This window comes from Castor canadensis, chromosome 12 (genome assembly GCF_047511655.1).
Source record: "Castor canadensis chromosome 12, mCasCan1.hap1v2, whole genome shotgun sequence".
Lineage (NCBI taxonomy): Eukaryota > Metazoa > Chordata > Mammalia > Rodentia > Castoridae > Castor > Castor canadensis.
The window spans coordinates 1742010-1760259 of record NC_133397.1 but is presented as its reverse complement, the minus strand read 5'-3'; the positions used below and the strand labels follow the sequence as shown (position 1 = coordinate 1760259).

The 18250-nt window shown below is 47.6% G+C and overlaps 1 long non-coding RNA gene across 1 annotated transcript; it reads right to left on the bottom strand.

Annotated features, from left to right (window-relative positions):
• Nucleotides 1-4346: 4346 nt before the first annotated feature.
• LOC141414990 (uncharacterized) lies at nt 4347-7311 on the bottom strand. The gene is made up of 3 exons (XR_012440009.1): nt 6993-7311; nt 4864-5100; nt 4347-4679 (listed from the first exon to the last, which is right to left on the bottom strand). It is a non-coding gene; the product is annotated as an uncharacterized lncRNA (long non-coding RNA).
• Between the last annotated feature and the right edge of the window lie 10939 nt (nt 7312-18250).

Genomic DNA, 18250 nt, shown 5'->3' with positions numbered 1-18250 from the left:
AAGTGAATACAAAAAGACAAAAGACCCATATTATCCAACTAATACTGAAGGAGAACAAAGTGAGATACTCACTTTAAGATATGACTTTAAGACTCACTCTATAGCTGCAGTAATCAAGACCAGGTGAGGAAAAGAACAGAGAGCCCAGAAATGGGCTCCTCATAAATTTAGAGGAGCAATGCCCATACAATGAAGTCAAATTAAATACAAATAAATTGTATTGGGACTACTGGATATCTACATGCAATAAATAAAAAAGAATGGTGACATAGACCTCATACCTGTTACAAAAAATTAGCTCCAAATGGATTAGACCTAAATGTAAAATATAAAGCCATAAACCTCCCAGAAAATAACATAGAGAAAATTTAAATGATCTTGGTCATGACAATGACTTTTGGGTACAATAATAAAGGCATAATCTATGAAAACATTGATAAACTGGACTTCACTAGAAATAAAAACTTCTGCTCTAAGACAAACTACAGACTGAAACAAACCACATAAAATATACATGAGAAAGGGTTGTTATCCAAAATGTGAAAATTACTCTTAAAAGTGAACAATAAGAAAACAATCCAACTAAAAAAGTCCAAAATGACCACCACAGCTGCAGATTGGCCTGGCCGCAAGATGGTGGATTGCAAGTCCCATTCACCTGACTTTGTGAATGAGAAGAGTCAGGGCAACACAAAAGAGACTATATTCTGAAGAGAGAAAGAGAAGAGCATCGGGAATCATGAGTGAGGTGACAGGAGAGTTGAAAAGCGCAGAGAAACATAAGGGCAGCAGAAGAAAGTAGAAAACAGTGAATTTACAACCCCAGCTTCCTGGGCTGGAGGAGAAGCTGAGGCCACACACACAGGGTAATCCAGGTGGCCCTGGTGGCAGCCTGGCAGACCTAGTGACAGGATAAAGCCACACTTTACACAAGCCTTAAATTGTTTGTAGGGATTTGGTGTGACTGTGACTATTCCTGTGTGGCAGGCTAGCACAGAAGAAGAAAGACATTTTGTCACTCCCCATGTCTTGCAGTGCTGTGGTTAGGCACCATCTTGACAGGAGACCTATTGTTTGACCCTGAGACACAGTAGGAACCTGCAAACAAGAAATGATCATGACTCAGCCTAGGGACAACCCGTTACAGTGTCTGGGTGGGAGATGGCCGTGAGAGAGGTTGTAGAGAAGGGTAGGCTCTGACATGGACTCACTGTGAAGTTTACATAGCAGGAAGCTCAGACAGTGAAAGGCCTGGTGGTTGGTGGCCCTGCCCTGCTGGTAAGAAGGAAATGCATTCCCTCAGGATTACTGTAGAAACAGAGTCCTGAGCCTGTAGTAGTGGGTTGTTCAGCCTCTGCCTCCCAGCTGCAGGGAAGGATTGTAGTCCAGGTCCCACAGGCCATGTGATTTCACCAGTCCTTTTCTTCCCATAGGGTAGTTAACTGCTGGGCAGGATCTGGAAGTGCTGAGACTGGTAGGCAGAGTGCCAGAGACCCTCAGTTCTCCCCATCCAGTCCAGATTCAGTGCTCTGTTTGCAACTCCTACTCTATGACACATCCAGAGGACACCACTAGGCATGGATATTTGGTGCTCCTGGGGCAGAAATGGGAAGGAAGGGAACAAGTAGGAACCTGCCAGGCTGTAAAGGTTCTTATGGCCAGCAGTGAGTGGCTCCCACTACACAAAGAAGGAAAACTTCTAAAATGAAAGGAGACATGGTAGACAATTGACCTTTGGACAGTTACAGTCTCAGCCCACATAAGGCAATACTCTGTGTACTAGGAAGTCCAAGAGACTCCAGCTTGTTTTCCTCTCTCTGAGTGGTAGTGGGATTGAGGCTATACTCTAAGTACATGGGTGAATGTTTGGCTACCGAGCTAAATTCCTAGCCCAGTGGTGAAAAATTGTATCTCAATTTTGTCACTAGCCAGTCATAAGTGAACACTGAGAATACTTGGACTGAAAGAGTACAGGTGATTAAATCTTACAACCAAATAACTTGGCCTTAGCTATGCAAATCTCAACACAGAAACATGAGAAATAGGAGAAAACAAGCAGTATTCTTGAAAAAACAAGGAACTCCTCCAAGAGTCAACAATTCCACAATAATGGACTCTAATGATAGTGAAGAAGACGAAATCTCAAAGAACTCAAATAAATGAATATAAAAATGATCAATGAAATCAAAGGGGGCACGTTAACCAATGGTACAGAAGACCCAGAAATAAGCCACAGCTACAGCCACTTGATTCTCCACAACACAGCCAAAACACACATTAGAGAAAAGGTGTTGGGAAGTGGATATCCACATGTATAAGGCTGAAACTAGACCCCTGTTTCTCACCCTGCACAAAAAGCAATTCGAGACGAATCATAGATCTAAATGTAATTCTTAATACTGTGAAATTGCTAGAGGAAAACCTAGGGAGAACCCTTGAAGAATTAGGCATAGCTAATGGTTTTCTGAATAGGATCCTAGTTGCTCAGCAAATAGGAACAAGAATTGACAAATGGGACTGCATCAAGTCACAAAGCCTCTGCACAGAAAAGGAAACAATTTCCACAATGAAGAGGCAGCCTAGAGAAGGGAGAAAGTCTTTGCTCCTATCCATTGGATAAAGAATATGTGAAGGGCTCAAAAACTTCAACACTGAAAGAACAAACAATCTAATTAATAAGTAGGCAAATGGATTGACAGGAAATTCCCCATGGAGAAATGCTCAATAGCTAGTCATAAAGGAAATGAAAATCAAAATGCCACTGAGATTCCATCTTGCCCCAGTCCTCATCAGAATGGCCGCCATAAAGAAAAGAAACACCAACAAGCGCTGGTGAAGATGAGGGGAAAAGGAACCCTTACGGTTGGTGGGAATGTAAATGAGTGCAGCCACTCAGTATGGAGGTTTCTCAGAAAGCAGAACTACAATACGATCCTGTTGTACTACGGCTGGATAGGGCATATATGTGAAGGAGTCAGCATACAGTCCAGACACCCATGTTTATAGCAGCAGTACTGACAACAGCCAAACTATGGAGTCAACCCAGGTGCCCATAGAGAGATGAACAGATAAAGAAACTGTGGCACAGGTCTGCAATGGAGCTTTATTCACTCATAAGAAAGATGGAATTCGTGTTGTTTGTAGGAAAATGGATGGAACTGGAGATCATCATGTTATTGAAGTCAAGCAGATTCAGAAAGACAAACATCCCATGTTCTCTCTCATATGTAGAATCTAGACCTTAAAACAATGAATGACATTGGGGGTAGAAAAGGGTGAAGAGGGGAACAATGTGGTCTAAGTGCATTGTACACACATGGAATAAAACAGTAAAACCTGTTACAATTGTTTGAAGAGGGGCAAGGGTGATTAGAAAGAGTAATAGAGGGGACAATTTGATCAAAGTGCATTATGTACATATAGGGAGACATCACGATGAAACCCTGTGTAACGAGTATATGCTAACGTGTTAGTGCACATGCACACACACACACACACACACACAGGACTTTATGGCTTTGTTATATCAATCTGTCTTATTTTTATCATAGAGCTCATGGGAAGTGGACCTTACCCTTGTTATTTACTTTTCACTCTATTCTTGCTGTTACATTTTAGACAGTGAGTGGTATGGACACCATCTAGTTTCACACGGAGCTGTCAGTGCCTTGCACACAGCTGGGCACAAGACAGACACTTGCAGGGTGTGTAGGACCCATGGACAATGGAGGGACCCAATTTTGCAGAAATCAAGCCCAAACCATGTGTCTCCCAGAGGTAGATGAAAAAACAGAGAGGTGCTTCCAGCAGGGAGCTAGTGAAAGCACACCAGGCAGGTATCACGGGGCGAGGCCTGGGCTCACTCTGTCATTTCCCCAACAGAAAGGGATCCAGAGTGTCAGACCACCCTGCTGTTGTAAAGACCGCAGCCTTTCCCATGCAAATATCAGTCTTGGTTCCAGCGCCACAGGGCCTCTTTGTGTTGGGAGCCCCTCACCCCCCCCCCCCCCCCCCCCGCCTCTCCCTCCACCATGAGCTCATCTGTGTGGGAATAATATTCTCCATCCTGGCTCTGTGGTTCCACAGGCCTCAGTGCGAAGCAGACAGAGACAGTGCCCTATGGCAGTGAGTTAAAATCAGCCTGTCACTCAGAGACAGTAAGAACTTATGAGTTTGCTTGACAGCATTCAGCTGTCTTCTTGCACACAGTAGACATTCAAACGATTTCCAGCATAGGAATGAAGGGATTTCTTACTGAATCTTGTTTTTAATATGGTACCTGGTTCTGTTGCGGGAAGAATGTCAGACCAGCGAGAATGAGAGTCAAACCCAGGTGGTTGGAGGAAAGGAAGATTTATTACACTAGCGGGCCAGCACCTGGACCTCTCCAAAAATGGCACCAGCCCTGCAGCTCAGGGCTGTGGGGTTTTTATGCCCAGAATGCAGAAGCAAGCAAGCGGGAAGGACAAAAGCAGGCGTGGCAGTTAGCCTCTCGCTAGCTAGGAGGTTACAACATACCTCAGTAGCACAAGGTTACAACTTATCACCACCTCAAGGTTACAGCACACCAGACTAGCACATCTGTGAAACCGGGGCCTGGCTGGGGGAGGGAGCACGCCTTCAGATCTTTCTTCTGGGTTTCTTTATCAGCTCTTCCACAAGGAGGTCAGTTGGAGTAACTTTTACAAAAGTAGCAAGACAAAATTCTCTAAGCAAACATTAAATCAATGATACTACAAAGTAGAGCTGTAGGAATAAAAAAATACATCTTATAGGAAAACTCAAACACTCCTATTATGTTTTCCACATAATGTCTTTTGACACTAGTGAAATGCAACACAGGAAAGGTCTTAGCATACTCACCAAAGCAATGAGAGCAGTTCTGTGAGGTCACAGCGGTGCAGCCCAAACATGGCCCTGTCGTCTAAGAGGGGTCTCCAAGCCCCTTCTGGTTGACTTTCTCAGTGACCACTTCAGACGCTGCGCTGAGGACTTGTGACTGCTCCCATGATCACCGAGTCAACAGTGGCAGGACTGAGTACCAAGTTAGCCTCGATTTGCAGCCCAGCTCTCTCCAGCACACCCGTGACACCCCAACACCTGAGAACACAGGTGGTAGTTTATGTTTGAGCATTGTCCGCCCCTGTTCCCCTCCTTCAGTGTTATTCTCTGACCCTGAGGACCTTGTTCCTATGTGGGGGTGGGCTCTAGAGTCTGTATTTCTGACAAGGTCCTGCAGGCTCCCAGGGGACCCTAACAGTCTGCAGCTCAGGAGACTGAAGCCCACAGGGGAAGGGACCTGTCCCATGTTCCTCAGGTGGACTCGGGTCTCCACTGCCCTCACTCTCAGCCCATCTCTACTTCTCCACCTCACTGCAGGTTAGTTACAGAGTGTTATAGATGACAAATACTAAGCCTTGTGCAAAGAATATCCAGGCCAATTTATTTATAAGCTGTGAATTGGCAGGAAAGAGAAGCCAATATTCACTCCAGACTCATCTGTGCATAAACAAAATGATACACCCATCCCCAAATTTGCCTTTGACATGATAGCAGGGGGTTTAAAAATGTTATTAAAAATAACATTACTGTTGAAATATGGGTTTCAATCTTATATTTGAATAAAAAATATTGTTGATTTTTTTAAAAGACAGTTTTGTGAGAAATTTTTTCTAACTCATTATAAAGATGTAAAAATTCTCCATGAAGAGCTTAGCATGGTGACTCATTCCTGTAAATCCCAGCTACCGAGGAGACAGACATCAGGACCATCCAGGTTTGAGGCCAATTTGGGAAAAAAGTTAGTGAGACCCTTCCCCATCTCAATCAATAAGCCGAGCATGGTGGTTCATATCTGTAATCTCAGCTACGAGGGAGGTGGTAGGTAGGAGGATTGCCATCTGAGGCTGACCCTGGATAAAACGTGAGACCCTACCTAAAACGTAACTAGAGCAGAAATAAAGAGCTGTGGCATGGCCCAAGTGGTAGAGGACCAGTCCAGCAAGCCTTGAGTTCAAACCCCAGTACTGAAGAAAAAGTCTGTGCAGTGAGCATCCTTCCTTGTTAACAGGTTGTTTGTGGCTCGGTGTCATCATGGGGGCTTGCAGCTTACAGAGGAGCCCCTTCACCCCAGCCCAGGAATAGGCAGCATCCCACAAGGTCCCCTGCTCCTTCCTGCCAAACCCCGACCCAGGTCACCCTCTGCCAGGTGACCAGAGGGATCCCTGAGGGGAGAGCAGTGACCTGTGGCCCACCAGACAGCGCAAATGCTGCTCACAGCGAGACCCTGCCCTGTACCACCCTGAGCCCTTGCCGGCTGGCCCAGGCTGGCCCTTCCCTGCTTCACCCACTGGTGAAGAGATGCCAGTCTTTTGTGGTGAGGCACGGCCTCTGCTGGCAAACTGCCCGCCTCGCTTGGAAAGACAACTGTGTGGCCCTCACGTCCTGCAGTCAGTCAGCACATCCCGTCTGCCTCCAGCCCCGAACACACCTCCTGTCTCTGTGGCCTCAGGCTGCCTGAGGAAGCCACAGGCTGGGTGGCTCAGACAGCAGAGAGCTAGTTCCTCGTGGCTGTGGAGGACAGAAGTCCTTGTCCAAGGGGAAGGCAGGATTAGCTCTCTGGAGATCTGTCCTCCCCACGTCCTCTCAAGGCCACAGTCCCCCATGCATCCTCCTCCCTGCCATTTCTGCCTCCTTTGTGAGGGACCAGCCTTCCTGCGTCAGAATCACCCCGTGGCCTCACTGGACTTAACCTCCCCATGTAGCCCCAGCTGCAAATTAGTCATAGTGAGGTCAGGGCTTCGACATAAGCATTTGGGGGCTCGGTGCAGTGTGCGTCACTTCACAATGTGCAACACAGAGCAGCTCCGGTGTGCAGGTCTCTCCTGCGGTGTCCATGTCTGTGTACGCGCGTTTGTGTCCCTTTCTGCGTGTCAGTGGTGTGCATATCTGTGTGTGTGTGTGTGTTCACACACACACCTGCTTAAACTCACCTCCTGCGGGAGTGGGGAAGCTTCTCAGGTGGAGGTCTTGCAGTCTCGTCAGGTATACTTTTGCTAAGTGTTTGCACCCTGGCTGGGGGCTGAGAGGAGGTGAGCAGGTGAGTGAGGGTGAGGCAAGCAGCACAGTCACCACGTGGGGCTGGCTAACCGCGCAGGCCCCTGGGACGGCTTAGGATCCAGGTGCCTGGTGCAGCTTAACAGCTCAGCAAAGCATAATGAGCTCTAAAAATGGAGCCCGGCGGGGGCTGTGTTTGGCCTGCCACGTGGAGTCGTTTGCGGCTGCTCTCTTCTCTCTCCTCACCCTAGGCAGGAAGAGATGGCGGTGCATAGGGGCCGGTACGTGGTCTGATGTCAGTCTCCATGGGCTTTACCTAGTCAGTATGGTAATGAGGAGGCATTGCTGATCTGGAGTGCAGAAAGAGAGCAAAAGGGCAGAAGAGCTGAACGTACGAAAGTCATGGTGGGCGCCTTCTGGGCATAAGTAGCAGGGCGTCTCCTCGTGTCCTCCAGAGCCTGGTCTTGTTTTAGGAGGGAGCTGTGAGGAGCTCAGCTGCTGCATGACCTTGGACTCACTCTTTGTCCCTGGCCAGAGCCGGAGGCATGAGGGAACAAAGTAGGAGATGCCATGCAGGACAGCACTGGGCGCTGCCAGGCTTCTCCTAAGTCACAGTTACAACAATGACAGCTGCTACTTTTAGCTCCACCCAGGCCCAGACGCAATGCTGCTTAATTTAATCTGTACAGCAGCCCTGAGAACATGGTGCTGGCGGCACCTGTGTTTTGTGTATGTAGGACAGAAAGCCACTTTCCTTTAAACCTCAAGGTGACGCCACAGAGAGGTGGCTAGGGCTTTAAGTGAGACTCGTCACCACTTGTTCTCTGAGAGACAAGCTCACTGACACGTGGGGTCCTGCCGGGTGTGAAGCCACCCTGCAGCCAGCAGTGTGGGGACTGAGCTGACAGGTGAGCTCTTCCTGTGACTTCCAGCCCCTTCAGATGACGTCCCTTGGAAAGGCCCGGGAACGGCCGGTGAGGTCATGTCCTCATGTGAAGAAGGTTACTTGGAAAGGCATCACCTTGGGGATGGAGATCAAGCCAGCAAGGATCCGAGAGGAAGCATAGGACCAGCTCCAGCTTCCCAGAGGAAAGTTGTCACTGACAGAAGTGAGAAGGGCTGTGGAGTCCACCAGAGTTGCACCATAAGGGACAGGCCACACGTGTGCTGTTTGCCTGCTACTGTGCAAAGCTCCTATTTTGCTGTAATGGGAAACCCAGCCCCTGTGGTGTCACCAGGGTGTTTTATGCGTTCTCATCCACTGTCCAGCGACTCACGGGAAGCCTGACCAACAGGCTTGGTGAAGCCTACAGTCTCTGGCTGACAGCAGGGAATGCATGCGCTCACTCTACCCGCTTTTTGTTGAACATCTATTTTGTGCCATCCATGATACTGGGAGCCCAGGCCACGTAAATGAACACTACACTATAAACTTGAAAGCTTTGTGTGATCAGTGGAAAACCATGGCGTACAGCACTGTTTGATTGGAGGCCAGTCCCCAGGAGGCAGGGACAGCAGGACCACCAGAGAAGTATTACTGGCTCCTCCCCTCCAGATGTGTGTTGTCTTGTTAGAGAAATGAGATATTGAGGATGGAGGAAGCTCATAAAATTACAAAGTTATAAGGGGCTTCCAGGAAAACTGGGATCTCAGCATCCACTAACTTGACAATCCAGGAGTCAACATGGCGTCCCGCACAGCTTGTTTGTACCTTATGGGAAACACATGGCTTAGAAATGTAGGGCGATTCCAACATGACAGTGAGTCCTTTTGCTGCTGTCTGAACACCTAAGTAGCCACCATCAAACACATTTCAAAGTGGTAATCTCAACACAACAATCAAGAGGGGTGGCTATCTGAGAAGGATGTTGATAGCTGTATGGTGACAGTAGCCATGCATAGCCTGTGCTACAGTGGTCCCAGGCAGGGACAGCCCAGCTACTAGAAGGAGCAAATCTTTCTGGGGATGAAAGTCTCAATTTAGGGTGACAACCGCCCCAGACTGAGTTACAAGGGCGAACCCATAATCAATGTCCATCAACACAGTCAACATGAGTAGGAGAGAGGAGAAACAAGGACCATACATATTCCCAAAGCTTGCAAATATTAGATCTTTAAGACAGTACATATTATAAATGTGTACAAAATATTTAAAGAAATAAAAAGTAGAATTACAAAGGTAAGTAGATTTGAAGATAAATGCACACCCACACACACATGGTAGATTCAGGAGTCCCACTTCTGAGTAAGAATCTAAAGGAAATGAAATCAGTATCTCAAACAGATATGTCCACCTCTGTGTTCATGGTAGCATCATTTACAGCACAAAGAGGGACAAACAACCTAAACTCTATCTACAGAAGAATGAATAAACAAAATGTGATGCAGTCACACAATGAAATATCATTCAGCCATAAGAGAAGGAAGTCCTGCCATTTTGCAACAACATGGATGAACCTGGAGGACATTTTGCTAAGTGAAACATAAATCACACACAAAGACACTCACTGCATGGCCTCATTTCTGTGCAGGATCTATAACAGTTGAACTCGTAGGAACAGAGTGGGATGGAGTTACCAGAGGATGGAAGGGGTGGGCAAGGGGTGGACTTTTGGTCAAAGGTATCAAGCTTAAGTTAGGCGTGATAACCTCAAGATATGTATATACCTCCTGGTGAGAGTGGCTAATGGTAACATGTTGTTTACCTGAAATTTGCTCAGAGAGCAGACCCTAAGTGTCCTCACTCCAGGCACATACACAAAAATGCAACACGGAGGTGATGGATGTATTAACGTCAGTGCGACAATTATTTCAAAATATCGACATATACCAAGACATCAGGTTATACTCCTTGGGTATGTTCAATTTTTATTTGTCATTTGTATCTCAAAAAGTAAATAGATAAATAGAATGTTTAGAAATAAAAATGTATTTATTTTATTATATAAAATATGTGATAATATGTGTGATTTACTAAATTAAACATTTTTTAAAAAGCCCAGTGGAAGAAACACCTAATTAGTCATAACTAAAAAAAAAATGAATGAAATTACAGGACTATAATGACTAATTAGCTGTTTCTTCCACCGGACAGTTGTAAACTGACTTGTGGACAGAGTAAGAGGCCTAGCAGGCAGCTGGCACCAGCCCAGAGGAGAGGGCAGACAAAAGGGAGGGAGCGAGTCTTGAGGAGCTAATGCCTGGACATTGTCTAGAAATGAGCCACATGGCACAGGCACAGGAAGCGTGTGTGACCCTGCAGGAAAAGCAGGAGAGTCCTGACCTTCACTCAGCTCAGTGGAGCCACAGAGCGCAAAGGCAAAGGGTGGGTGAGAGAAGAGGGAAGAGCCACAGTTAGAGCAATGAGAGATTCCACAGAGCTACAGGAAAGACATGGAACAATGTCTTCAAAGTGTTCTGAGACCCACTCTGCTCAGCACAAGGAAGAAGCAGGGATGCTATCAGGGAAACAAGGGGAGTCCTAAACTACAGACTTGGAATCAAGAGAGCTGAGCCCAAAGGAGGCCATCAGCACAAGAGTGAATGGGAAAGCCATACAAGGGTAAGCATGCAGCCAAAACGAACTCTTCCTGTATAAACTGCAATCAGAATAGTAATCAACGTAGGCGTTCAAAGGAGGAGATACCCAGAAGTTATATAGGAAGCTTATGTAAGGAAAGTAATGGTGATTAAAATTAAAATATTTTTGGAACAGTGTGAAGATATTCTGATTCAGATTTTTTAAGTTCCTATTATATTATATTGGATATGCATGGGAATTACTAAGGCTAATCAAAACAATAAAATAGATTGGACACATTTTGTGTTGGAAGAGAGAAAGACAGGAAACAAGGAAGAGCAAAAACAGGAGGCAGAAGGAGCACAGAGCAGACAGAAGACAAAATGATAAAATGATAGGAACAAGTCCAAAGGTATTAATGACCATAGTTATCCATATAAAGTAACTAACTCAGTTAAACAGACTCAGATTAGACTGTTTTTTTAATCAGGCAAGCAGTTTTCATTTTTTGCTTTGACATTTTTACAGAATGACCATTTTCAAAACCCACTTTGTATCTGATCCCTGACACCATCACTTCTCTATTGAAACATCTATGTAACATTCTATCAGGTGTCAGAAAAGCACACAGTGAATAGGCCCAGTAATGTATAAATTACCATCACCACCAACACCATCAACCACTATTATCACCGTCATCACCACCATCATCACCATCACCACCGCCACCATCATCCCCTCTGCCGCCATCACCACCACCACCACCACCATTATCACCACCACAATCACCACCATCATCACAACCATCCTCACCATGATCACCATTGCAGGTTTGTTTCATGCAATGAGTCCTCCTGGTGTGAGTCAGAGAAACAATGTAGCCCTTAGATGCGCCACAAACACCCATGTCCTAATACATAGATGATAAAGATGAGCTGTAGAGTCACATGGAGGAGGATTAGAACACAAGACTTTTCTACCCTACACTGGGCTCTGTTCACCGCAGCATGAGGGGTTAGTTAGATTGGCTGTGTTAGGAAGAAAACTCTGAAATCTCCCTGATGCATCAAAATGAAAGCTTATGTTTCATCCCTGCAAGGTCAACTGTATGTCCCAAGGCTCTCAGAGATGCTCCTGCAGGCTGCTTGGGAAAAGTACCACAGAGTGGGCAGAAATGGAGACAGTGTGACAAAGTGTATAGGGGCTGTGAGCCTCGGTATGAGGTGCTGGATATGGAACAAGAGCATAGGGACATGGTGGAGGCTGGGTTTGGGGACCTGAGTGAACCTGTTCTTAACTAGGATCCAACCTGTCCAGTGGAGAGGGAGTCAAGGGTGAGTGTTGGACCAGTGGCCCAGGCCCTTTTCTGGCTTACTGCAGTGACCTAGAATGAGAAGGCTGCTTGCTCAACCTTTAGAATTCACGGAGCCCTGGCACTGCTGCTGTCATGTTTGTGAATTTTGTGACAGTCCTAAATGAACACAGTCTTTCTGCATGGTGGATGGTAAAGTCCCCTGTGTGGAGGCCTGGGTCCTGAGTGGGCAGGCCACACATACACAAGACCTGGCATTGAGTGCTAAGAGTTTCTGGGAGAGAAGGCTGGAGTGGAGTGTCCATCCTGGCCTCTGTGGGTCCTCCTGTGTCACCATCCTCCCTCCTGTGTCAGCATCTTGGGCACAGCCTCCCTCCCTGTGTAAAGGGTGACCAGGCCATTACTGTGCTCAGCCCACGAGTCTCTTATCTCCAACAGGAACAGTTTCAGAGGTACTTGCTCCAGTCACCTGGGGATGTGGCTGTATCACCCATGGGCCTTGGGGTTCAGTCGGCAGGGTCTGGAAATATTTGTTGCATGCCTGAGAGAAAGGCCCAGGAGGATGACAGTGGACAAGTTTTCGTTTAAGTTACAGACAGATTCTTGCCCCTTACCTGTGTGCCAAGGTAGTGCCCAGGAAGAAGAATCTTCCCTCTAAAACCGCATTCCTTGAGAGCTGCCCTGGGTAGCAGCTCCCTCTGATCATCTCAACACGACCCCATGGTTGGAAACACCCCGAAAGGGGACTGAGTGCATGTCAGCAAGCTTCGTGATGTTCCTGCACATTCGCTTGAGAGCCGTCCGCTCAGGGTTCAGGACTAGCTTAAATACTTGTAGAGAGGAAGTACATTTAGACCTCAGGCGAGGCGCCTGTTTAATCCCCCTCTCCCCCGTCAGGCATGGAGAGGTCTTCCCACGGGGTTGCTCTAAGGGAGCAGCACAGTCCACAGGAGAGACAGACAATCCATGTCTGTGCTGCGCAGACATTTGGAAACCTTTGGGAAAAAATGAGTGTGTTGAAAGCAACACTTGTGTTTGAGAGCCAGCTTTTATTGTGAGGGATAAAAAATAATTTATGGGTTAACTTGCCAGATCCTGGAGAATTCAGCAAGACTTTTACAGCAGGAGCCATAAGGCAGGGAGAGGAAGATGAAGTCCTAAGAAATACAAGGATTTTAGCAGCAGGCAGAAAGAGGGAAGTCTGGAGATGTGGCTGGGACTCCGGTCATGGCCTGGCTCCTGGAAAGGGGGCAGGAGTCCCACTCGCTGAGACTCCCTTGGGTGTGGAGCAGAATCTGTGGAGGGCAGAAAGACTGAGAGAAGTCACAGACGGAGGGGAAAATCTGAGAATGTGGGCTTTTGTCTCATTTTCTGAGAAGCCTCCTAGGACACTGGAAGTGTCCAGGAAAAGACCCTCATCTGGTGCTGCACCTGAGCAGGACGTGGTGCTGGCTGAGGAGGATGCGGATGGGCTTAGGGGGATGGCCCACAGGCTCAGGCACATTCCACAGAGGAGGGAGGAAGCAGAAGAAGGGAAGAATGCAGAAAGGGCCCTGCATTCAGTCCAAGAGAGAGGATCAGAGAACTAGAGTAGCAGAAGGGGAGGGCATTGGCCTTGTCACCGGAGGCCATGCAGGACAGCGGACATCAGCAGTGGCTGCCCTGCACCGAAGGCACAGTGCAGTGGACCAGCTCCCCAGCCCACGTCCAAGGCTTGCACAGTAGCGTGCACACTCCTTTACCCCTGCCACAGCTCCGGGCAGTCCAGCACGTAGAGCGCTCTGAGGAAGGTGGGAGAGAGGGAGGGAAGAGCCACTGCTCTGTGCTTTTGTCCACAAACAAGGTCCCACCGGAAGGGGCCCAGTGGTCTTGCGTTGTTGGGAAGCTCTGGGGAAACAGAAGTCGGGGTTGTACCCCTCACAGCACACGGCTTTATAGAAATGGGGGTATTTGCATCTTTTTAAGCCCTCCTTTCAGGCCTGTACATTTTCATACAAATTACTTAAGCGCCACACTTAAATATTCCCCCCAACAAACTACGCTCATCAAGGAAGTAGTTGGATGTAGCTGGAGTGCGCCCACAGAGTTGGCAGCATGGGCCAGGTGGAGTCAGACACGGTCCACACCCAGAGCATCCTGGCTGGCACAAGTCATGTCGTGAGAACAGATTCCTTCAGAAGGATGAAGCAGAGTTCAGGAAAAGTTCACGGTCAACCCTCAGCTCTGCCCTGGAGATAGGCTGTGACCGACCTGGCTTCTCTGGGCTTCAGTTTTTGCACCTGTAAAATATGGACAGTGATATCTTGGGGTTTGTCAGGGTTAAAAGATGATCCAGGAACAGGCACGTCTGTCAACTGCAGGAGCATGCATCTGTCAATCCAGGACTTCCCTGCCCAGGCGACTGACATAATCACTGCCCATGATTCCCCATGACTCCGTGGGGGGTCATGAGTCCCCCATGTGCCAGCCACCATCAGTATGCTGGCCTTTCCCTTCTGCTAACCCCAGTTCTCACTTCTGTGGCTCACAAGTGGTGACCCCAAAATAGAAGCTGGCTAGACAAAGAGATGAACACTTCCCATCATCCAAGGAGACCCCTGGGTGCAAGGTGCCCCAACAACAACCCACCACCTGTAGCCTGTCTAAAAAAGGATGACGCAAAAACTCCACAGAGACCGTGACCTATTGAAATAGGGGGGGTCCCTCGAATTTCAATAGCTTGAAGAAAATTATCTCTTCACTTGCTCAGGTTTTGTCTTTGACAATACATCTGTCGTCTTTGCTTTCCCATATTTGTCTATCTATCATCTATATTTCTATCTGTCTTTCTATCTGTCTGTCTTTCTGTGCCTATCGTTTATCGTCTGTCACATTTCTCTATCTCTCCTTGCATGCTCACACGCTTAAGACATATTTGTATTTGTGCCTGTTAAATCATTCTTAACACTTAGAGTGTTTTTTTCCCCAACTTGACATGTCCTTAACTTTGGGATGAAGGAGAATGCAGCTTAGAGCTGATGTTGAAACCCTGCTTCTCCAGATGTGGTTCTCTGGCAGCATATGTCAGTGTCACCTGGGATAGAAGTCAGGGGACCTTCTGTTTGAAGGACCAGATCATAATGTCGTAGCCCCTGTCATAGTCACATAAAGTCTCTGCTGACTGGTCTTGGCTTTCTTTTACAACCCTTTAAAAGGTGAAAACATTCTCAGCTCTCTGTGTACAAAAGTGAGTTCTGTCCTTCCATAAAGGTGTGTGGAGTCTTCACCCAGGAGGTTGCACCTACTGAGTGGAAATTTGCATTTTAACAAGAGCCCCAGGAGATCCCTGTGCGGAATTAAAGCTTGAGAAGCAGATGACTTATTAATCTGTCAACTAGGGTAAGGCTGCTTTTCATATTTGTCACTCACAAGTTGATTTTATTGAGATAGTTAGTCTCCTCCCACCCTTGCTGCAGTCCGTGGGCCTCTGAACTACATTACACAGTGCTTTAAAATCACAGAGACGCAAATTCAGGTATTTCATCTTCAGTGAACAATTCACGGGATCCAAGAATACACAAGCTGAGAAATGTTTCTCTGTGCTCCGAGAGCTATGGGAAGCTGGTGACTTGCTGTGCTTAACTGACCCGGAAATAGCTTTGTACTTAATTTTAATATGCTATGGGTGGCAACTGTGTGCTTTTCCTGGAGCAAAAGCAGCAAGCCCTTGCAAGGGTGAAGGGCTGCAGCTGCGACTGATTGCAGAGAATCTAGGGTAGGGGCGACAGACGCCATCTTCCTGAGCAGCAGGAGGAAATGGCCTGCACTGTCCTGCAGAGGCTCCACCACGAAGGCCGGGGCCCTACCCAGAGACTGACGCCACCTGGGCCTGGACTCCTGGCAGCTGGGGGTGGGACAGGTTAATGACACCCTAGAAATTTCCTTGCAGGATTAGTTCTTTATCTTCTACAGCCAGGCTGGCCCAAGGCTATATGGAGACAGCATCAAAGGAGAGTGCTGAGGCTGAGGCTCGTGGACCTCCTGCTTCTGCTCTCCCACCACGACCTTAGCACAGGTGCCCACCCCACTTTCCCTCCCACCCCCAGATCTACTCACAGACAGGCAGAAGCCCTGTGAGTCAGTGCCCAGCCATATGCTCCAGTCCCTTAGGCCCCTCCTGGGCCTTTGTTTTTGAGGCCACACATTTCCTTGTGTCCCAGAAGACTAGGGGCAGATGACTCACTGCTCCTAAAAGTCCTCACTTGGGCTGGGTTCGTGTGTCTTTGGTCCAGGTGGATCAGAATCCATTCTGGCATGAGGCACGACCCATTTCGGTTGGAAGTTCTGGGGGGCACTGCCCAAATGGCCATTGGCAGAGGCCCTGACCCAGTCCTGAGGTTGTCCAAGACTGTTCAGAAGAGTGACAATGCTACACACAGTGGAGACGCCCACCCAGCCTCCTGTGAAAGCTTAGTGTGGGCACCAAGCATGGCCCATGCTGACTGCTTCTCCCTAGGCTGCTGGTTACGCTCACTCTGTCCTTCCAATACTTTCTGTGATCCATGCACGGGGCGTAGAGTCTTCCCAGGTGACATGACAAGAAATGGAACAGCAGGAAGTAAAGCCTGGTCCCCATCCCAGCTGCTGCCCTGGTGCCCGGCTTGCATGTTAATGTAATAACTTAGACAGCATCTGTAGTGAACTGGCCGGGTTCGGGCGCCTGTGTCCGGGGTCCCAGCACTGCTCTCTTCTCAGGTTGTTGGGTTTCCTTGGGAGTCTGTGGCTGTCTTGGTGGAGGAAAGCTAAACAATCTGAGATTTGCCTTGTGCATGCTTGCTGACCTGGGGGAGCTTTGGAGTCACCTTGGGGACAGAGGCCTCTCCTCTCCTAGTGCCTTTCATGCTTTTGTAGGTAAGCTGCAAGGACCTGGGTCTGGGACCCCAAAGATGACCCTGAAATAGACCATTTGTCCCTGAGCCCAACCAGGTGCTTATGAGCTGGGCTGGACTATACCCCCGGCCCCCTTTTTACCTTGAAGAAGCGTGTTAAATGTTCCCCTCCACTTTTGGTTTCTTGTTCTTTCCTGTCTGTTTTATTAGTCATACAGAGGGGTTTTATAGTGGACTTCTACACATGCAATCTTTCTCAATCAAATTCACCCGCTGTGTCCCTCCCTGCCAGCCCCTCCCCAATCCCTAAGAGAATTCCAACAGTTTCATAGCTGTATTTTCCTAAGTGGGTATAAAGTACTTTGACCATTTCATCCCCCTTTCACCTTCTCCCTCATGCTGGTTCCCACCCATAAACCATCCCCATTTTACACTCAAGTCATTCAGGTGTATTTAGGTCTAGATCCCACATGTGAGAGACAGAACACATAATATTTGTCTTTCTCAGTCTGGCTTATTTTACGTCACATGAGGATTTTCTGTTCCGTCCATCTTCCTGGAGGTGATGTGATTTCATTTTTTTATGGCTGAGTAATACTCCATTGTGTAACTGTACCACATTTTCTTTATCCATTCGTTGGTTGATGGGTAGCTGGGCTGATCCCATATCGTGGGTATTGTGAACACTGCTGCTATAAATATGGGTAAGTAGGTACCTTGAGTGTATGCTGACTTACAATCCTTCAGACACATGCCCAGGAGCGGTAATGCAGGATCATATGGCAGATCTATGTTTAGTTTTTTAAGGAACTTAAAAAGATTTCCATCATGGCTGTACTTATTTACATTCCCACCAACAATGTGTAGGGTTCCTTTTCCCCTGCATCCTCCCCAGCATTTGCTGCTGTTTGCTTCTTTATGATGGTCATTCTGACTGAAGGAATTTCAGTATTTCAATTTGCATTTCCACATGGCTAAGGAAGGTATTCAGAGGCGTTATAAGAGGGAAGAGATAAGAGCTTCCTCCTCCTAACAACACCACTGTTTTGATTTTTCTTGCATAGTCTCCGAATCAAATGGCACCATTTCTCAGGCCCATGAGTTCTTTTGCATTGTTTGGGACATTGTTCCATTGCATTGTTCAGGGGTTTCAGCCAGGGAACTTGAACAGAGAGTGGAAATCACAGGTACACGTTTAATTTGCTCATCTTTAATGTTGGGTAGAGCACACTCCTATCAGAGAATGTTGGCTGCTTCCCTATGGAAATGCCCCATTGTTTCCCCCGAATTTCACATTGCCTGTCATCAAAAGACCTCCTTCATTTGCAGCTTGGGTGTGTCCAGGTGGTAAGATCTGGGCTGGTGAGACATGAACAGAAGAGCTGTGTCTGAGCTTGGGAACTGTCCCCTAGACAGCCCTTCCTCGCTCCTTCCTCCTGTCCTCTGGAATGGGGGTGGACTGGTGACCTCAGTCCCAGGCTGCCATCTGCAGCT